The sequence below is a fragment of the Scyliorhinus torazame genome, chromosome 10 (genome assembly GCF_047496885.1).
Source record: "Scyliorhinus torazame isolate Kashiwa2021f chromosome 10, sScyTor2.1, whole genome shotgun sequence".
NCBI classification, from domain to species: Eukaryota; Metazoa; Chordata; class Chondrichthyes; order Carcharhiniformes; family Scyliorhinidae; genus Scyliorhinus; species Scyliorhinus torazame.
Genome location: NC_092716.1, coordinates 231,235,222 through 231,253,075, shown reverse-complemented (window position 1 = coordinate 231,253,075; position 17,854 = coordinate 231,235,222). Strand labels below are relative to the sequence as shown.

The 17,854-nt window shown below is 46.5% G+C and overlaps 1 protein-coding gene and 1 non-coding gene across 9 annotated transcripts in view; both read right to left on the bottom strand.

Annotated features, from left to right (window-relative positions):
* The window catches only part of LOC140384654 (serine/threonine-protein kinase BRSK2-like), a 1,379,643-nt gene that overhangs the window by 1,133,959 nt on the left and 227,830 nt on the right, over window positions 1–17,854 (bottom strand). The window lies entirely within an intron of this gene.
* On the bottom strand, window positions 5,184–5,275 carry trnap-agg (transfer RNA proline (anticodon AGG)). The gene is made up of 2 exons: window positions 5,240–5,275; window positions 5,184–5,219 (listed from the first exon to the last, which is right to left on the bottom strand). It is a non-coding gene; the product is annotated as a tRNA-Pro (tRNA).

Sequence of the window (17,854 nt, the reverse complement as noted above, 5' to 3'; positions counted from 1 at the left end):
TCAGAGTGAAGAATCCTTTCCTCACAGTATGACAAACTGCAAATTGTTTGGGGGTTTCCCATCCGTTATCCTAACAAAAATTGGGGTCTGGTCCGGTATCCTAACAATCCATCAATGAACACAATGGACCCCGGTTCGACTGAGAAAGGCCATTTTGAGAGGTTCACATGCCTTTCTGGTGACTGGATGCTCAATAAACATGATTTAGTGAGATATATACAAAAGAAAGAGAACATTCATTCCATCTTCACAAGCAAAATACTCTGTAGTGGTGAGAAATAATCTCTGTGTAGAAGTAAGACAAACAGTCAAAGTCACAATATTCCATGGATGTCACTAAAGATCCTGGAAATAAACTCTAACTGGTGGACCTATGAAATTTTCCAACCATCCACTTCAACTCCAAAAATCACCCAGCAATACCATCATAAACTCTGGCCTTTTGAATCATGCAACCACCTCTGAAAAGAGCATTTAAGCTGGGTAAATAATATGATAGAGGAGGTTTCCTATTAAGGATGAAGAATAAACACTAGCCTAACCAGTGACACCCACATTCAATGAATGAATTCAAAAAACTCATTGTGCAATTAAAGACAGTGTATCAAAATCAGCACACAAAGCTGGTTCATACAAGAACGAGTATTGGTTCAGATGTATTTTGTCCTATATCATATTGGCAGCTCGATGTTGAGGATAGATTCTGCTTTGATAAGATAGCTTTTATATGAACCTATGGCAATAAGTTGAGCCTATTACCAGTAACTGGGTAGTGCAAAATTCATAGTTTGTGTCCCACGCCTATCAGAAATCTGAACATAGCCTATTCCTTCAAATCAAACCCAGAATTCAAACTTCTTAATAACACTTTTAATCAGTGTTATTCCTATTTGGCGCAAGAGTAGAAAGGGAACTGTGGCCAAACCATGGCTTACAAGGGAAATCAGAGATAGTATTAGATACAAATTAGCAAGAAAAAGCAATAGACCTGAGGATTGGGAATAGTTTAAAATTCAGCAAAGGCAGACCAAGGGATTGATTAAGAAGGGGGAAATACAATTTGAATGTAAACCAGCGGGGAACATTAAAGCTGACTGTAAAAGTTTCTATAAGTATACAAAGAGAAAAGGATTGGTAAAAACTAATGTAGACCCCTTACGTCGGAAACAGGGGAATTCATAATGGAGAACAAAGATATGGCTGAGGAACTAAATTCATACTTTGCTTCTGTCTTCAAAAAGGAAGATGTGAATAATGTACCGGAAGTTCTGAGAAACACAAGTGAGGTGCTGAAGAAAATTAGTATTAGTAAATAAATGGTTTTGGGGAAATTGATGGGACTGAAGGCAGACAAATCTCCAGGGTCTGATAATCTTCATCCCAAAGTACTTAAGGAAGTAGTCCTAGAAATAGTAAATCCATTCGTGGTCATTTTCCAAAATTCTTTGGGCTCTGGAATGGTTCCTACAGGTTGGAGGGTAGCAAATGTAACCCCGCTGTTCAATACGGGAGATGGAGCAAAAATAGGGAACTATAGACAAGTGAGCCTAATGTCGGTAATCGGAAGTTGCTGGAGTCCATTATCAAGGATTTCATAGCACAGCATTTGGAAAGTAGTGGTGTAATCATCAGACAAAGTCAGCATGGATTTACAAAAGGAAAATCATGCTTGACAAATCTATTAGAATTGTTTGAAGATGTAACTAGTAGAGTTGAGCAGTGAGGACCAGGGAGAACGGTGGATGTGGTTTATTTAGACTTTCAGAAGGCTTTCAACAAAGTCTCACATCGCAGATTAATATGTAAAGTTAAAGCGCATGGAATTATGAGTAGTGTCTTGAGGTAGATAGAAAGCTGGTTAGCAGACAGGCATCAAAACGTTGAAATAAATGAGTCTTTTTCTGACTGGCAGGTAGTGACGAGTGGGGTACCACAGGAATCTGTGCGAGGACCCCAACTGTTCACATTATATATTAATGATTTGGACAAGGAAATTAAATATATTGTCTCCAAATTTGCAGAAGATACAAAGTTGGGTGGGAGGGTGAGCTGTGAGGAGGATGCAGAGATGCTTCAGCGGGATTTGGACAGGCTGAGTGATTGGGCACGTGCACAGCAGATGCAGCTGATGCAGTGGATAAATGTGAGGTTATCCACTTCGGTAGCAAAAATAGGAACGCAGATTATTATTTGAATGGGTGTAAATTAAGACCGGTGGATACTCAGCAAGACCTTGGTGTCCTTGTGCATCAGTCACAGAAAGTAAGTGTGCAGGTACAGCAGGTAGTAAAGAAGGCAAATCCTTAACATATATCTTTGCAGCATCCGTGAGCACGGGTGAGGTCCCGGAGGACTGGAGAATTGCTAATGTTGTCCCTTTGTTTAAGAAGGGTAGCAGGGATAATCCAGAGAATTATAGACCTGTGAGCTTGACGTCAGTGGTAGGCAAACTGTTGGAGAAGATACTGAGGGATAGGATCTATTCACATTTGGAAGAAAATAGACTTATCAGTGATAGGCAGCATGGTTTTGTGCAGGGAAGGTCATGTCTTACTAACCTAATAGAATTCTTTGAGGAAGTGGCAAAGTTAATTGATGAGGGAAGGGCTGTAGATGTCATATACATGGACTTCAGTAAGGTGTTTGATAACGTTTCCTTTGGAAAAAGTGAAGTCGTATGGGTTTCAGGGTGTACTAGCTAGATAGATAAAGAACTGGCTGGGCAACAGGAGACAGAGTGTAGTGGTGGAAGGGAGTGTCTCAAAATGGAGAAAGGTGACTAGTGGTGTTCCACAGGGATCCGTGCTTGGACCACTGTTGTTTGTGATATACATAAATGATCTGGACGAAGGTATAGGTGGTTTGATTAGCAAGTTTGCAGATGATACTAAGATTGGTGGAGTTGCAGATAGCGAGGAGGACTGACAGAGAATACAGCAAAATATAGATAGATTGGAGAGTTGGGCAGAGAAATGGCAGATGGAGTTCAATCCAAGCAAATGAGAGGTGATGCATTTTGGAAGATCTAATTCAAGAGCGGATTATACAGTCAATGGAAGAGTCCTGGGGAAAATTGATGTACAGAGAGATCTGGGAGTTCAGGTCCATTGTACCCTGAAGATGGCAACGCAGGTCGATAGAATGGTCAAGAAGGCATACAGCATGCTTGCCTTCATCGGACGGGGTATTGAGTACAAGAGCCGGCATGTCATGTTACAGTTGTAAAGGGCTTTGGTTAGGCCACATTTGGAATACTGCGTGCAGTTCTGGTCGCCACATTACCAGAAGGATGTGGATGCTTTAGAGAGGGTGCAGAGGAGGTTCACCAGGATGTTGCCTGGTATGGAGGGTGCTAGCTATGAAGAAAGGTTGAGTAGATTAGGATTGATTTCGTTGGAAAGACTGAGGTTGAGGGGGGACCTGATTGAGGTCTACAAGATTATGAGAGGTATGGACAGGGTGGGTAGCAACAAGCTTTTTCCAAGAGTGGGGGTGTCAATTACAAGGAGTCACGATTTCAAGGTGAGAGGGGGAAAGTTTACAAAGAACAAAGAACAAAGAAATGTACAGCACAGGAACAGGCCCTTCGGCCCTCCAAGCCCGTGCCGACCATACTGCCCGACTAAACTACAATCTTCTCCACTTCCTGGGTCCGTATCCTTCTATTCCCATCCTATTCATATATTTGTCAAGATGCCCCTTAAATGTCCCGATCGTCCCTGCCTCCACTACCTCCTCCGGTAGTGAGTTCCAGGCACCCACTACCCTCTGCGTAAAAAACTTGCCTCGTACATCTACTCTAAACTTTGCCCCTCTCACCTTAAACCTATGCCCCCTAGTAATTGACCCCTCTACCCTGGGGAAAAGCCTCTGACTATCCACTCTGTCTATGCCCCTCATAATTTTGTATACCTCTATCAGGTCGCCCCTCAACCTCCTTCGTTCCAGTGAGAACAAACCGAGTTTATTCAATCGCTCCTCATAGCTTATGCCCTCCATACCAGGCAACATTCTGGTAAATCTCTTCTGCACCCTCTCTAAAGCCTCCACATCCTTCTGGTAGTGTGGCGACCAGAATTGAACACTATACTCCAAGTGTGGCCTAACTAAGGTTCTATACAGCTGCAACATGACTTGCCAATTCTTATACTCAATGCCCCGGCCAATGAAGGCAAGCATGCCGTATGCCTTCTTGACTACCTTCTCCACCTGTGTAGCCCCTTTCAGTGATCTGTGGACCTGTACTCCTAGATCTCTTTGACTTTCAATACTCTTGAGGGTTCTACCATTCACTGTATATTCCCTACCTGCATTAGCCCTTCCAAAATGCATTACCTCACATTTGTCCAGGTTAAACTCCATCTGCCATCTCTCCGCCCAAGTCTCCAGACAATCTAAATCCTGCTGTATCCTCAGACAGTCCTCATCGCTATCCGCAATTCCACCAACCTTTGTGTCGTCTGCAAACTTACTAATCAGACCAGTTACATTTTCCTCCAAATCATTTATATATACTACAAAGAGCAAAGGTCCCAGCACTGATCCCTGTGGAACACCACTGGTCACAGCCCTCCAATTAGAAAAGCATCCCTCCATTGCTACCCTCTGCCTTCTATGGCCTAGCCAGTTCTGTATCCACCTTGCCAGTTCACCCCTGATCCCGTGTGACTTCACCTTTTGTACTAGTCTACCATGAGGGACCTTGTCAAAGGCCTTACTGAAGTCCATATAGACAACATCTACTGCCCTACCTGCATCAATCATCCTAGTGACCTCCTCGAAAAACTCTATCAAGTTAGTGAGACACGACCTCCCCTTCACAAAACCGTGCTGCCTCTCACTAATACGTCCATTTGCTTCCAAATGTGAGTAGATCCTGTCTCGAAGAATTCTCTCCAGTAATTTCCCTACCACTGAAGTAAGGCTCACCGGCCTGTAGTTCCCGGGATTATCCCTGCCACCCTTCTTAAACAGAGGAACAACATTGGCTATTCTCCAGTCCTCCGGGACATCCCCTGAAGACAGCGAGGATCCAAAGATTTCTGTCAAGGCCTCAGCAATTTCCTCTCCAGCCTCCTTCAGTATTCTGGGGTAGATCCCATCCGGCCCTGGGGACTTATCTACCTTAATATTTTTTAAGACACCCAACACCTCGTCTTTTTGGATCACAATGTGACCCAACAGGGCTCGTCCGGGATTTGAACCCGGGACCTCTCGCATTTTATCGCAAATGGAAGCTCCCTAAGCGAGAATCATACCCCTAGACCAACGAACCAACCAAAGGAGAGATGTGCGTGGAAAGTTCTTTACACAGAGGGTGGTGGGTGCCTGGAACACTTTGCCAGTGGAGGTAGTAGAGGCGGGCACGATAGCATCATTTAAGATGCATCTAGACAGATATATGAATGGGCGGGGATCAGAGGGAAGTAGATCCTTGGAAAATAGAAGACAGGTTTAGATAAAGGATCTGGATCGGCGCAGGCTGGGAGGGCCGAAGGGCCTGTTCCTGTGCTGTAATTTTCTTTGTTCTTTTTGTTCTATTTGGTTGGCCTTCATAATGAGAGGATTTGAGTATAGGAATATGGAGTATTGTGTGCAGGTTTGGTGTCCTTATCGGAGGAAGGATGCTCTCGCTATGGAGGGAGTGCAGCAAAGGTTTACCAGGTTTATTCCTGGGAAGGCGGGGCTGTCATATGAGAAGAGACTTAAATCGGTTAGGGTTATATCCATTGGAGTTCAGAAGAGTGAGAGGTGATTTCATAGACACTTTTAAAATTCCAACAGGATTAGACAGGGTAGATTCAGAAAAAATGTTCCTGATGGTGAGGGAGTCCAGAACTAGGAGTCATAGTTTGAGGATAAGGACTGAGTTGAGGAGAAATTTCCTAATCCTGAGAATGGCAAATCTGTGGAATTCGTTGCCACAGAAAGTAGTTGAGGCCAAAACTTTGTGTAATTTCAAAAAGGAATTAGGTATAGTTTTTGGGGCTACAGGGATATGAGGGGGAAGGAAAGTTCAGGCTACTGAACTTGATGAGCCATGATCATAATGAAAGGTGAAGCAGGCTTGAAGGGCTGAATGGCCTCCTCCTGCTTCTATTGTCCATTTCTATGTTAAAGTAGTTTGAAGTTTCAAACCCGAATTGTGAATCCCTTCATGCAGTGGAAGCATTCTTCAGCAACTAGGGATTCCAAGCACCTCCTTCTACAATCAGCCACCTAATAATGTCAAGATGTCACAGGGTTTCATATTCATGCTGAAAAAAGGGAAATAAAAATGGACTTGGACGAGCCAATGCAAATGAGTTCTTGAAATCTCGGCGAATTTGAGAGCGAGCCGCTAGATTCACTGTCAGCTCACCACGGGCAATCAAAATGCAGTTTTATATCTATATAGGATTCCCTCTAATCTGCTTCTTTTCAAAGCTGTCTTTCTGATCTTTCTTCCTGACTCAGTCCTCGGATTCTATGGATCAGCCTTCAGCCCTTCCCCACATTATGGCTCGGATTCATTTTTGTACTTTAATGACCAAGAATGAACACAGGATCAAAGGTACAGCCTCTCAATAGAGCACCGAATAGCTTCAGCATGACAGCCTCCCCAGTTACTGATCTAATAAAAATGCTCAGCAATCTGTTTATTTTCTTGATGGCTGCCATGCAATGATTGGACACGGTTAAGTGTGAAGCTCATCAGTTGTAAGCCTCTTCGAGCCTTCAGTGCAGACAGTCCCTACGTTGTTCAAGTAGTATGATCACCATTTTTTTTTATTGCAATACTCCATTCCTGTCACAGAGGCCTCCCCTGTATTCATTGATCACCTCATAATTGCCTATCAGCACTTTCATCCCAGCTCACTTGATACCCTTGTTTATAATAATGTCTGTTTCTGGCGATTTTGTTTGATTTGAGCTTCTGTGCAAGAGATGTCAAAGTCATTATGCTTAATTGTAGAACGGTTGACAATGGGTGGAATGGTGTCTTCTGCTCTACCTGTTCACCATATGCAACAATGGATTCTGCTCAATTGTTCTGAAGTTTGAAGAGATGTCCATCAGACTTCTGTCAGCCAGTCAACAGATATAAATTTGTCGCACTTCTCCTTTCAACAAAAGAGAAACAAAAAAAAACAATATTTCCAACATACAAACAGTCCCACTGGGAAAACTTCTCACTGATCCATGGTTTGCCCTTCCCTTTCAAAAATGTTTCAAAGAGGGAAAAAAAATGTCTTTAAAATTCTCTCATACAGATACATTACCCCACCAACAAAAATTACCTCATTAAAATCATGACGTTTGTCTTCAACCACAATTAACTTAAGGGCCTAAAGATATTACAAGCAATTAGACCTATATCCTTGAAAGCAGAAACATACATTATGCAACATGCCATCAGGGGCAGCACGGTAGCATGGTGATTAGCACAATTGCTTCACAGCTCCAGGGTCTCCGGTTCGATTCCCGGCTTGGGTCACTGTCTGTGTGGAGTCTGCACGTTCTTCCCGTGTGTGCGTGGGTTTCCTCCGGGTGCTCTGGTTTCCTCCCACAGTCCAAAGATGTGCAGGTTAGGTGGATTGGCCCTGATAAATTGCCCTTAGTGTTGGGTGGGGTTACTGGGTTATGGGGATAGGGTGGAGGTGTTGACCTTGGGTCGGGTGCTCTTTCCAAGAGCTGGTGCAGACTCGATGGGTGGAATGGCCTCCTTCTGCACTGTAAATTCTATGAATTCTATGATGTCCTACGCTTAACAACTGCATCCTCCAACTAATCGTCGGCAACACTAATAGCCATGAAAAAAAGCTTTTTTCAACACTTCCGAAAATGCCATGCAAAATAATAAACTATAAATAGTGATTACGATCTTAACTATGTGAAAAGCTGGAGTGCAGAAATAACCAAATCATTCCACTTTGTCAGTCTCAACTGAATTTCAAACATTTTAACCAAGTGGATAAATGGTGTTCCAATAATTAGATAGTTGGATGAAGGGAAAGGGAATGTTGAGGCACAGTAGACACATGGGATTAGGACTACTGCATGGCCTGGATGGGCTGAATGGTGTGTTTCTGTTTTGTAAAATCTATTAATTCTATGCAAAGGAAGTGAATCTGGACAAAATAAATGGCCTTGCACATATTCTGTAGGACATGTCTTATTAATAGTAGGAGACAAAGAAAAAAAAAATGCACATTGAAATGAAAATCGCTTATTGTCACAAGTAGGCTTCAATGAAGTTACTGTGAAAAGCCCCTAGTCACCACATTCCAGTGCCTGTTCGGGAAGGCTGTTATGGGAATTGAACCGTGCTGCTGGTCTGCTTTCAAAGCCAGCGATTTAGCCCTGTGCTAAACAGCCCCCATTATACATTGTTAAGCTGTAAAACCTTAAGTACCATAGATTCAGGAGTTACTGAAAGCTGAAATAGGCAAATTCCACCCTTTAATTCAGTTCAGTCTGAATATTAAATGTTATTCTTTATAAGGGCTGGTGTTTGTGCCTGAGGTTCTACTAGGATCAGCATTGGAAACCCTTTTCTATTCACCAATGTTGCTGGAATAAAGCAGCCAAATTGTTAATAGTGCAAGTTCAGGGAGTCAGCTGGTCTCAGAGAACCAGCTCACAGATATTGATCCCAACCAAAACAAGCATCCACTGCCAACGAAGTATTCCCGCTCTCTTTCTTCTCGGAGAGAAGTGTGCTAAACAAATCATAAAAGACAAATAGACTGGTAAACTCTCATTGTGGTATTTAATATGCATAAAATGAAACTTGCAAGAGTCACAGGGAAGGAGAGAAACCAGTATCCCAAAAGGAAATGCCATGAGAATCATTCAGAGCTGTATTTGCAATGAACAGGAGTGAAACCAATACAGGATTGTGATTCTGCAGCCAAGTCGGCAGGATGCGCGCGACTATTCCCAAATGAATGCCGGTGCTGCCTTGTCAGACATCATAACAATCCGTCCGATAATGGAGCTGCAATGCCTTTACCTAGTCACGAATCCTATCCACTCAGACACAGTGCGGGGGAGGATGTGCAAACACTCCTGATTCTGCCACCGGGTCATTTCAAATTACCATTATGTATATCAGGCAACCTCGCACCAATTTTATGACCTTTATTCGTAAAACCTGAAGACATCCAAAAAATGAGGTCAGGAAAAAGTATTTCAAAAATCTCAAGAGCCTTGAGAATTACAGTTACACCACAAAACAGACATTTTTAAGATTATCCAATCAGAATGTGCTGCACACTGATGGAAGTGCATTGGAAAAGATCAAACAGCAATCAGCTCACAGTATTGCTGAAGCAAATTTAAGTTACTTAAATGTTTCTTGAGCTTTTCAGTTCAATTCCAGGCGACACCCTTTTGGACAGGGTACACATATTTCTTTTATAACTAAGTCAAATTTGTCTCCAATCTGCACTGAACTTAAAGTGGAGCGAAACATTGGGCTTGATTCACCTGAAAGAGTTCTCAGCCTGGTAACGAGCGGGAACTGCTGTGAGCTTCCCGCCACTTGGCCCGGCAAGTTAATCGGACCTAAGGAGGCACCACAGGCTTCACGTCACAAATCATGGCTCGCCAGCCAATTTGCTTGGACTGCGCTCACCAGCCCCCTGCTAACAAGGTCGAGCAGCCAACTCTTGCACCGCCAACCCCACTCAGCTCACAGTGATGGCACCAAGACGACCAGCCCCAAGATTTCGAGACGCAAACTAGCGAAGTCTCTTAGATGCGGCCAAAGCCAGGAGAGATGTCCTGTTTCCCCGAGGGTGAGCCACGGGGGGGGGGGGGGGGGGGGGTTGAAATGGCAGCAGCTGTCAGAGCTTGGGAGGCGTGACGAGGAGGACAGGCCTCCAGTGCCGAAAGAAGGTCAACGACCTACACCGGCCATTTGTGTGAGTTGGCACCGAACCCCCCCCCCCCCCCCCAATCCTTCCCACCCCCGAGGGAACCACCACCCCCAACCCCCCCTTCCCCCACCCCAACCTTTCCACCTCCCCCCCCCCCCCCCCCCACGATGAACTACCTGGGTGGCTAACAATGCCCTCTCTGTGTCTCCGCAGGAGAAGTTGTCCCACAATCGTCGAGAGAGGGCCCAGACTGGCGGCGGTGTGCCGGACATTAGAATCCCCACAACATTCGAGGAACGGGACCTGGAGGTTATGGAGTGGCCGAGGACGGAGCGATCAACAACGCGGAGGTCGGCACACGCTACAGAGGTGAGTATCCACCGGGCCCCACCCGGACGTCCTGTCACAGGTAAGTTGTTAATGCCATACTGAATGACCCATCCCTCCCACTGACCACGTATTCGTTCTCCCGTAGGACCTCCAGCTGATGGTGTCTGCCCATTTGGGGTGGTCCTCCTCCCTACCTCCCAGATGGACACCTCCGAGGAGAACTCCGAGGATGCCACCATAGATGTGTCACACTGTTATCCGCACCCTCCACCAGCACAGAGAAGCACACCTCGGTGTGCAACAGTGGGCAGCACGGTAGCACAAGCGGATAGCACTGTGGCTTCACAGCGCCAGTGTCCCAGGTTCGATTCCCCGCTGGGTCACTGTCTGTGCGGAGTCTGCACATTCTCCCCATGTCTGCGTGAGTTTCCTCCGGGTGCTCCGGTTTCCTCCCACAGTCATGTTAGGTGGATTGGCCATGCTAAATTGCCCTTCGTGTCCAAAAAGGTTAGGAGGGGTTATTGGGTTACGGGGATAGGGCGGAAGTGGGTCGGTGCAGACTCGATGGGCCGAATGGCCTCCTTCTGCACTGTATGTTCTATGTTAGTGGTCAGGCTTCTAGGGCACATTATGGTGAGCACCCCACAGTTGCAGATGCACATCAGGTGGAGGCAGGAACCCCCTGGTGAGACAGCAGTTGGAGGTCTGCTGGATCCCTGGACATAGCTGGGTCCCAGTCAGATATTGAGCCTCTGGAAAAGGGTTCCACGGAGTTGATGGAGACGATAGGGAGCAGCCAGGACAGTCAGAGAGGGATGTCAGCGACACTCCAGCAGGTCCATAGCCGATTGGAGGAGTCCCAGAGGCTACCGGCACAGGAGATGTCGCTGGCAGCGTGGCACCGAGACCAATACTGCTAGGGTGGTGGCCACAGTGGAAAGCCTGGTGCATGGGAGGTAGAGGGGAGGGGGGCAGTGGTGTACAAATTAAAAAGCCCTCACCACAATCAGTATAACAACTCTGGCTTTTTGTTCCGTGATGCACACCGACCACAAGTCCCATGCCCCATCCCCCAGACACAGGGTCCTGGCCCCTGCCCGCATACCCCCTTCACGGCACGACCTGCCCACGCACACGTGGCCACATTGCTGGGGGGCGGGGGCCCGCTCAACGGACCCCCCACGCCCTTCACCCTGGATACCCCAAACAGAATATCACCAGACCGCGGTTATGTGCCCAGGGCTGGGGCCTATCCTCTGGGTGGTCGGAGGTTGGTTTCTGCATTTGTGCTGCTGCCTCCCACAGTGTTCACGCACAGTGACCTGGCATCATGGTCTGATTGGAATGCTGGGCAAAACGCCCTACATGCTACATGGCATGCCTACCCACGGGGATTCACTTAGGATGTGTGAAGTGCTCGCTTGACTACGATTGGCAATTCCCTATTAGCAATAGCCTACAGCCGTAGAGCCAGATGTCTCTGCGGTCAGTGGGAGTAATGGGTGGTTGGTGGGGCAGGCAGGCGGGGACGGGTGCATTCGATCCAGGGGTTGGCATGGAAGACCACAAACGCTGCCCCCCCCCCCCCCCACAGCACTGACACCCCACCAGCCCCGATATCCACAATCCTCCTTGACAGCCCATCCCAACGCCCCCCCCCCCCGGCTGCCCCCCACCGAGCAAATGGACAGCAAGAATATTGCCCCTAGGCTCTTTGCCTGTGAGCAAAGGTGGCTACTCACCTCCTGGGGTCCCTGCAGCAGCCCTTCTGCCAGGTTCACAATTTTCACAAGGAGTACTAATCGGCGTCAGAGTGACCACTTGCTGGGGAGGCCGCTGGATCACGGGAGGCATTTGGATACGGGATGGCTCCCATTAATTGTATGGAAATGGGGCTTAAGTGGTGATCATTGGTTTCCGCCATGCTACAGCGGGATCCCGATTTTCCCCTACGTGAGCAGGCCAGTTGCATTGCAAACGGTTCACATTTTTGGCCTCTCCCGCTATTCACCGGCCTTGTCTTGCTCTCACTCGAGCACAATGAAGCCAGAGAATTGCGCCCATGTAATTGACCTGTGACCTTGGAACAGGGAAATATTCAACAACTTGCATTTATATAGCGCCTATAAGACCGTAAAATGTCTCAAGGGGGTTCACGGGAGTGTTTTCAAACAACATGACACCAAGCCACAGGGGGAGATATCAGGGCAGATTACCAAAAGAGGTAATTTTTAGCTGAAGGAGGAAAGAGCGAGTGAGGTTTGTGAGCGGGAATTCCTGACCTTTGGGCCCTAGCATTAGAAGGCACGGCCACCAATTGTGGGGCGTAAAATTGGGAATGTGCACACAAGAGGCTGGATTTGGAAGAGTGCGGATATCTGTAGGGCTGGAGAAATTAGAGGTTGGAAGAGACGAGGCCATGAAAGGATTTGAAAACAAGGATGACAATTTTAAAAGGTCAAAGTGCTGCATGACTGGGAACCTATAAGTCAGCAAGCAGAGAGGGATTGGGTGACTGGGGCTTGGTATGTATTAGGCCATAGATAATAAATAATCTTTATTGTCACAAGTCGGCTTGCATTAACACTGCAATGAAGTTACTGTGAAAAGCCCCTAGTCGCCACATTCCGGCGCCTGTTCGGGTACACGGAGGGAGAATTCAGAATTATCAGCTGGTACAAGAATTTAACCTGTGCTGCTGGCCTTGCTCTGCATCACAAACCAGCTGTCCAGTCCACTGAGCTGAACCAGCTGTATACTCCATTCACTCCATCCCTTGGACAATTACCGAACGTTGAACCTGACTCTAGACTCTCAACTGTGGTAATGCAGTTGACTGAAGTGAGCTCCCAACCACATACTTGTGCCATCATTAAACCCGCTTACTTCCATCTCCATCACTCCATCTGACTCCACTGTTGCCTCCACATATCCAAACCTTTGATACCTTTAGACATGACTATTCCAACACACTGACCAACCTTCCATATTCTACCTTTGGTAAACTTGATGCAGTCAAAAACTATTTGGTAGAAGATACCACAGCACTCTTCAAAAGAAAGCAGGTGAATTCTCTTGAAATCTTTTAACCAACACCGAATAATAGACAATCAAGACATTTCAGTGGGGCATATGGGAGCTTGCTGTGCACAAATTGGTTGCCAGATTTTCTACGTTACAAAAGCGACTACACTTCTGAAATACGACACTGGCTTTTGGGATATTCGGAGATTGTGAAAGGCACTATTGCAAGCAATTAGTTTTCCAAAAGAAAAACATGGAATTCATTTGAATTTAAACAGAGCTCAATATCCTGTTTTATGGAATTTAGCTTTGTTTCATGCTTTGCTGCACCACCACACATTACAGATTACATTGCAATGTTACTCCTCAATGCATGCACTACGATTTACCTATTTCCATGCATTTAGTTAGCTCCAAATATTGTGGGTTGAAGGGGCTTGCGTCAGGTGATAAAAGTGGAGGTTTGGACAATGTGTAATCACTTAATTTTGCGATGTGATGTACAGCTCAAGAATGCGACAAACATTACCAGGTGTATATTTATAGCGTTCCATAAGAAAATAATGGGCACAGAATGTACAGAGCAAGGAGCTATCAGTCTCGGGAGACACACTTGAAAGTGCTAAGAATAACAAGGAAGAAGAAAATGGAAATTGTATGTGAAGAACGAATTGGCTTGGTTTTAAGTGGCAAAGGAACATGAAATTGCAAAAGTGGTTCTTTACAAAAAAAAAAGGTTGGACTTTGCAGTTGCCAAAACTAATGCGCCCTGTTGACGTTGCTGTTTACAAAGCCATATCAATCTGGAGTGTGCGTTTCCGCTTTCACAATGGGTTATTTAAATGTTGCGCCAAGTCAAGGAGATCTTCAAGTGTGCAGCAACAGTGATGTCAGCCTCAGAGTGAGTGGCCAATCAATTTGAAATATTCCCACAGGCAGAAAACCAGGAAGTTAAAAGCACTTCTATTTTAAATTCTCAAATAGCAAAATAATGATTGGATTTAGCTAGAAACTAAAATATCAATGTAAACAAATTTTAAATTTAGTTTAATTATGCAGAATTTATGTCACAACCACCAGGTGTCTCAAAGCACTTTGTGTCCAGTAACATTCCACAAATATATATATATTAAAAAAAGGGTAAAGTTGCCATCGTCCCAGATGACCAAAAGCTGCTTTCCCTTTTGAGGGGGAGAGCTGACCGGTGGTGATTTAACCGGAGGATCGCAACTCCTCTGACGAGGGGCAAGGCTGAATAATGTCAGCCGATACGGGAATTGAACCTGCATTGCTGTCCTCACTCTGCACCATGAACCAGCTGTCTAGACAAGTGAGCTAAATCGGCCCAAATATATATAAAACAAGCATTTCAGGACCATAATTATGAAGTTAGTACACTATTAAAAACCCAGTTATAACTCATTCATTAAAAGGTACAACAACAAAAGGTTTTTACAGTGAGATTAACAGCCCAAAAGAAGAAGTTTCTATAACTCATTGATTGCTTCGGGATGGTACTCTGAGGGTTCTCACTAATGCACCCTCTGGAAAAACATTGAATCACTGTCAGCCTCTTCTGGATTTTTGTATTACTCTCAGCATGTGTGGGCATGCTGTCAGCTTCAGTGGACTAACGGGAGCAAGTGCTGAAAGTATCACTAATATTACCACCTCGAAATGCAAACCATTCATCTTTGGAACTGAGTGTGGTGTTCTTTGTGATTCTGTATTCAGGACGGATGTTGGAGTGTTCACAAAGACCACAGAAGCTAAGTTCATTAATGAAGCTAACTTTTATTTACACTACTTATTAAAGCTCGACCACATACTCCTATAGTAAACAATAATCTACAATCTACACTGTACTCACACTAGTCTCAAAAATGTATCTATAACCGTACTTGACACTCTCTCACTGCTCCTCCCCAGCCTTCTCCCAGAAGCCTGTGAGTCAGTGCTTTATGCTGTTCTGCATCTAGCTCCATCTAGTGGTTAATTATGGTGTGACATTAACCCTTTGTATTCTGCACACTTCACATAATGCCACACCGAGCTGGTCAGGAGAACAAAAGAAAGCAGGTCATTGTTGCATTTACATAGCGTGTTTCTTGAACACAGGGTCACCCCAAAGCTTTTTACAGTTAGTGAAGTACTTTTGAAGTGTCGTCACTGATCCTCCATGCTCCCAAACACAGCAATGTGATAAAGACCAGAATGTTTACTGAGGGATAAACATGGGCCAAGACATTACGGATACTACCCCTGCTCATCTTCAAAATAGTGCTTATTGAATCTTTTACATCCACCTGCAAAGGCAGACAGGGCATTGGTTTATATTACATTCGAAAAGCAGCACTCCCTCAGTGCTCAAGTGCTGGGAGTGGCACATGAACAAGTGGGAGATTTCAATGGCTTGACAACTTTACCATTAAGAAGCTGATGCACGATCAATAACTACTAAAACGAGGTTGTTATACAACTGAAGGCTTTAATAAGCTAGAAGTATTCCCCAGCAGCTCAGGTACAGAATGAGGGCTGCTGGGACGGTACGAGTTCTTATACCCTGCCTGTCGGGGCGGAGCTACCATACTCTACAGCCAATGGTAAAACCCCTAGGTTTAACCAATGGTACTTCAGCCTCTCGGGTACCGTAATACCACAGAAGCAAAGTTATTTTTTGGATTTGAAACATGCCACACAATGTGACAAGATAAGAACACTTGGCATTCCAGTAATTAAAATCTTAAAAGCAGATTATACACCTGCTGTCAACTTTGTTTAAATGGCATTTTGTTTTAAAAGTAGAATACTCAGATTGTTCCCTTTTTTAAAAAAAATAAAATTTTTATTCAAAGTTTTTCACAGATTATCACAACAGAAATATAGAAAACACCCCCCCTTTACACAAATAATAAAACAACAAGAACAAAAGTGCATAAATAAACGTTAAACAGTAAACAATAGTGCACCCCCTACCAGACACGAACTTACCCCCCAGCTCTTCCCCCCCCCCACACCTCTCCCCCACACCTCTCTCCCCCCCACCTCTCTCCCCCAGACCTCTCTCCCGCCCCCCCACCACCTCTCCCCCCCCCCCCCCCCACCAGCTATCCCCCACCACCACCTCTTCCACCCCCCATCTCTCTCCCCCCCCCCCCCCCCCCCCCAAACGGGTTGCTGCTGTTGACCATCTCCTAACGCTCCGCCAGGAAGTCTAGGAACGGCTGCCACTGCCTGAAGAACCCTTGCACAGATCCCCTTAAGGAAAAATGTCACTTTCTCCTATTTAATAAACCCTGCCATGTTGTTAATCCAGGATTCCACGCTTGGGGGCCTCGCATGCTTCCACTGAAGCAGAATCCTTCGCCGGGCTACCAGGGACGCAAAGGCCAGAATACCGGCCTCTTTCGCCTCCTGCACTCCCGGCTCGTCCGACACCCCAAATATTGCGAGCCCCCAGCTAGGCCTAACCCTGGAATTCACTACCCTTGACACCGTCCTCGCTACGCCCCTCCAGAATACGTCCAACGCTGGACATGCCCAGAACATGTGGGTGTGGTTTGCTGGGCTCCCCGAACACCTCGCACATCTGTCCTTACTCCCCAAAAAACGGCTTAGCCTTGCCCCGGTCATTTGCGCCCTGTGCAGCACCTTAAATTGTATCAGGCTGAGTCTCATGCAAGAGGAGTGTGGTACCCTCAATAACGACGCTTAGAGTGTAAACAGTAAAGAAGGCTTTAATAAACTAAGAACTAGACTGGAGCCGAGACGTGTGCTAACTGCTGCACTGCCCACAAGGCGGCTCCTTATATACAGCTCCCAGATGGACGGAGCCGGAGGCGGAGTTCCCCAGGGTGCCAAGCCTGGTCTTAAAGGGGACATCACCTTACATGATGACAAGGGTACAGTGTTACAGTAACCGTTCATCACATTCACCCCCTTTTTAAAAAAAGTCCGGCCGGGGTGAAGTGCCATCATAGGTCCATCCGTCTCGGTGGCCGAATCGTCCTCATCGACCTCCTCAGTTCGGGCGGTGGTGCGGCGGACACGGACGTCCTGGTTGAGGGTACATCCGGGAGCACAGCGGTCGGAGCTTCGGTCCGGGTACGGGCAGGGCGCAGGGAGAATAGGCGGGGCCTGGGTAGCGGGGCCGGCGCCGGCGAGGTGTGTATAGGGGGGCGCACGGTAGATACTCACCAATGGGGGGTGGGGCCGGGAGGGGTGGTGTTGTAGTGGGTGCCGGGTCCTGCAGGGGAGCGGCGCGGGAAGGGGCGTCTGTAGTGGGGGATCCAGAGGGTGCCAGATCCCGGAGGGAAACTGGAAACTGTATCTTGCCTGCCGTCAGGATAGTCAACGTAGGCGTAACGGGTTGGCGTGGAGCAATCGGACCTTTTCGACCAGGGGGTCCGTTTTATGGCTCCTCGCGTGCCTCCGGAGAAGAACAGGTCCCGGAGCCGTCAGCCAAGGTGGAAGCGAGACCCGGGAGGTAGACTTCCTGGGGAAGACAAACAATCGGTTGGGAGGGGTCTCATTCGTGGCCGTGCAGAGGAGCAACCTAATGGAATGTAGGGCATCGGGCAGGACCTCCTGCCAGCGGGTAGTTGGGAGACTTCTCGACCGTAGGGCCAGAAGGACAG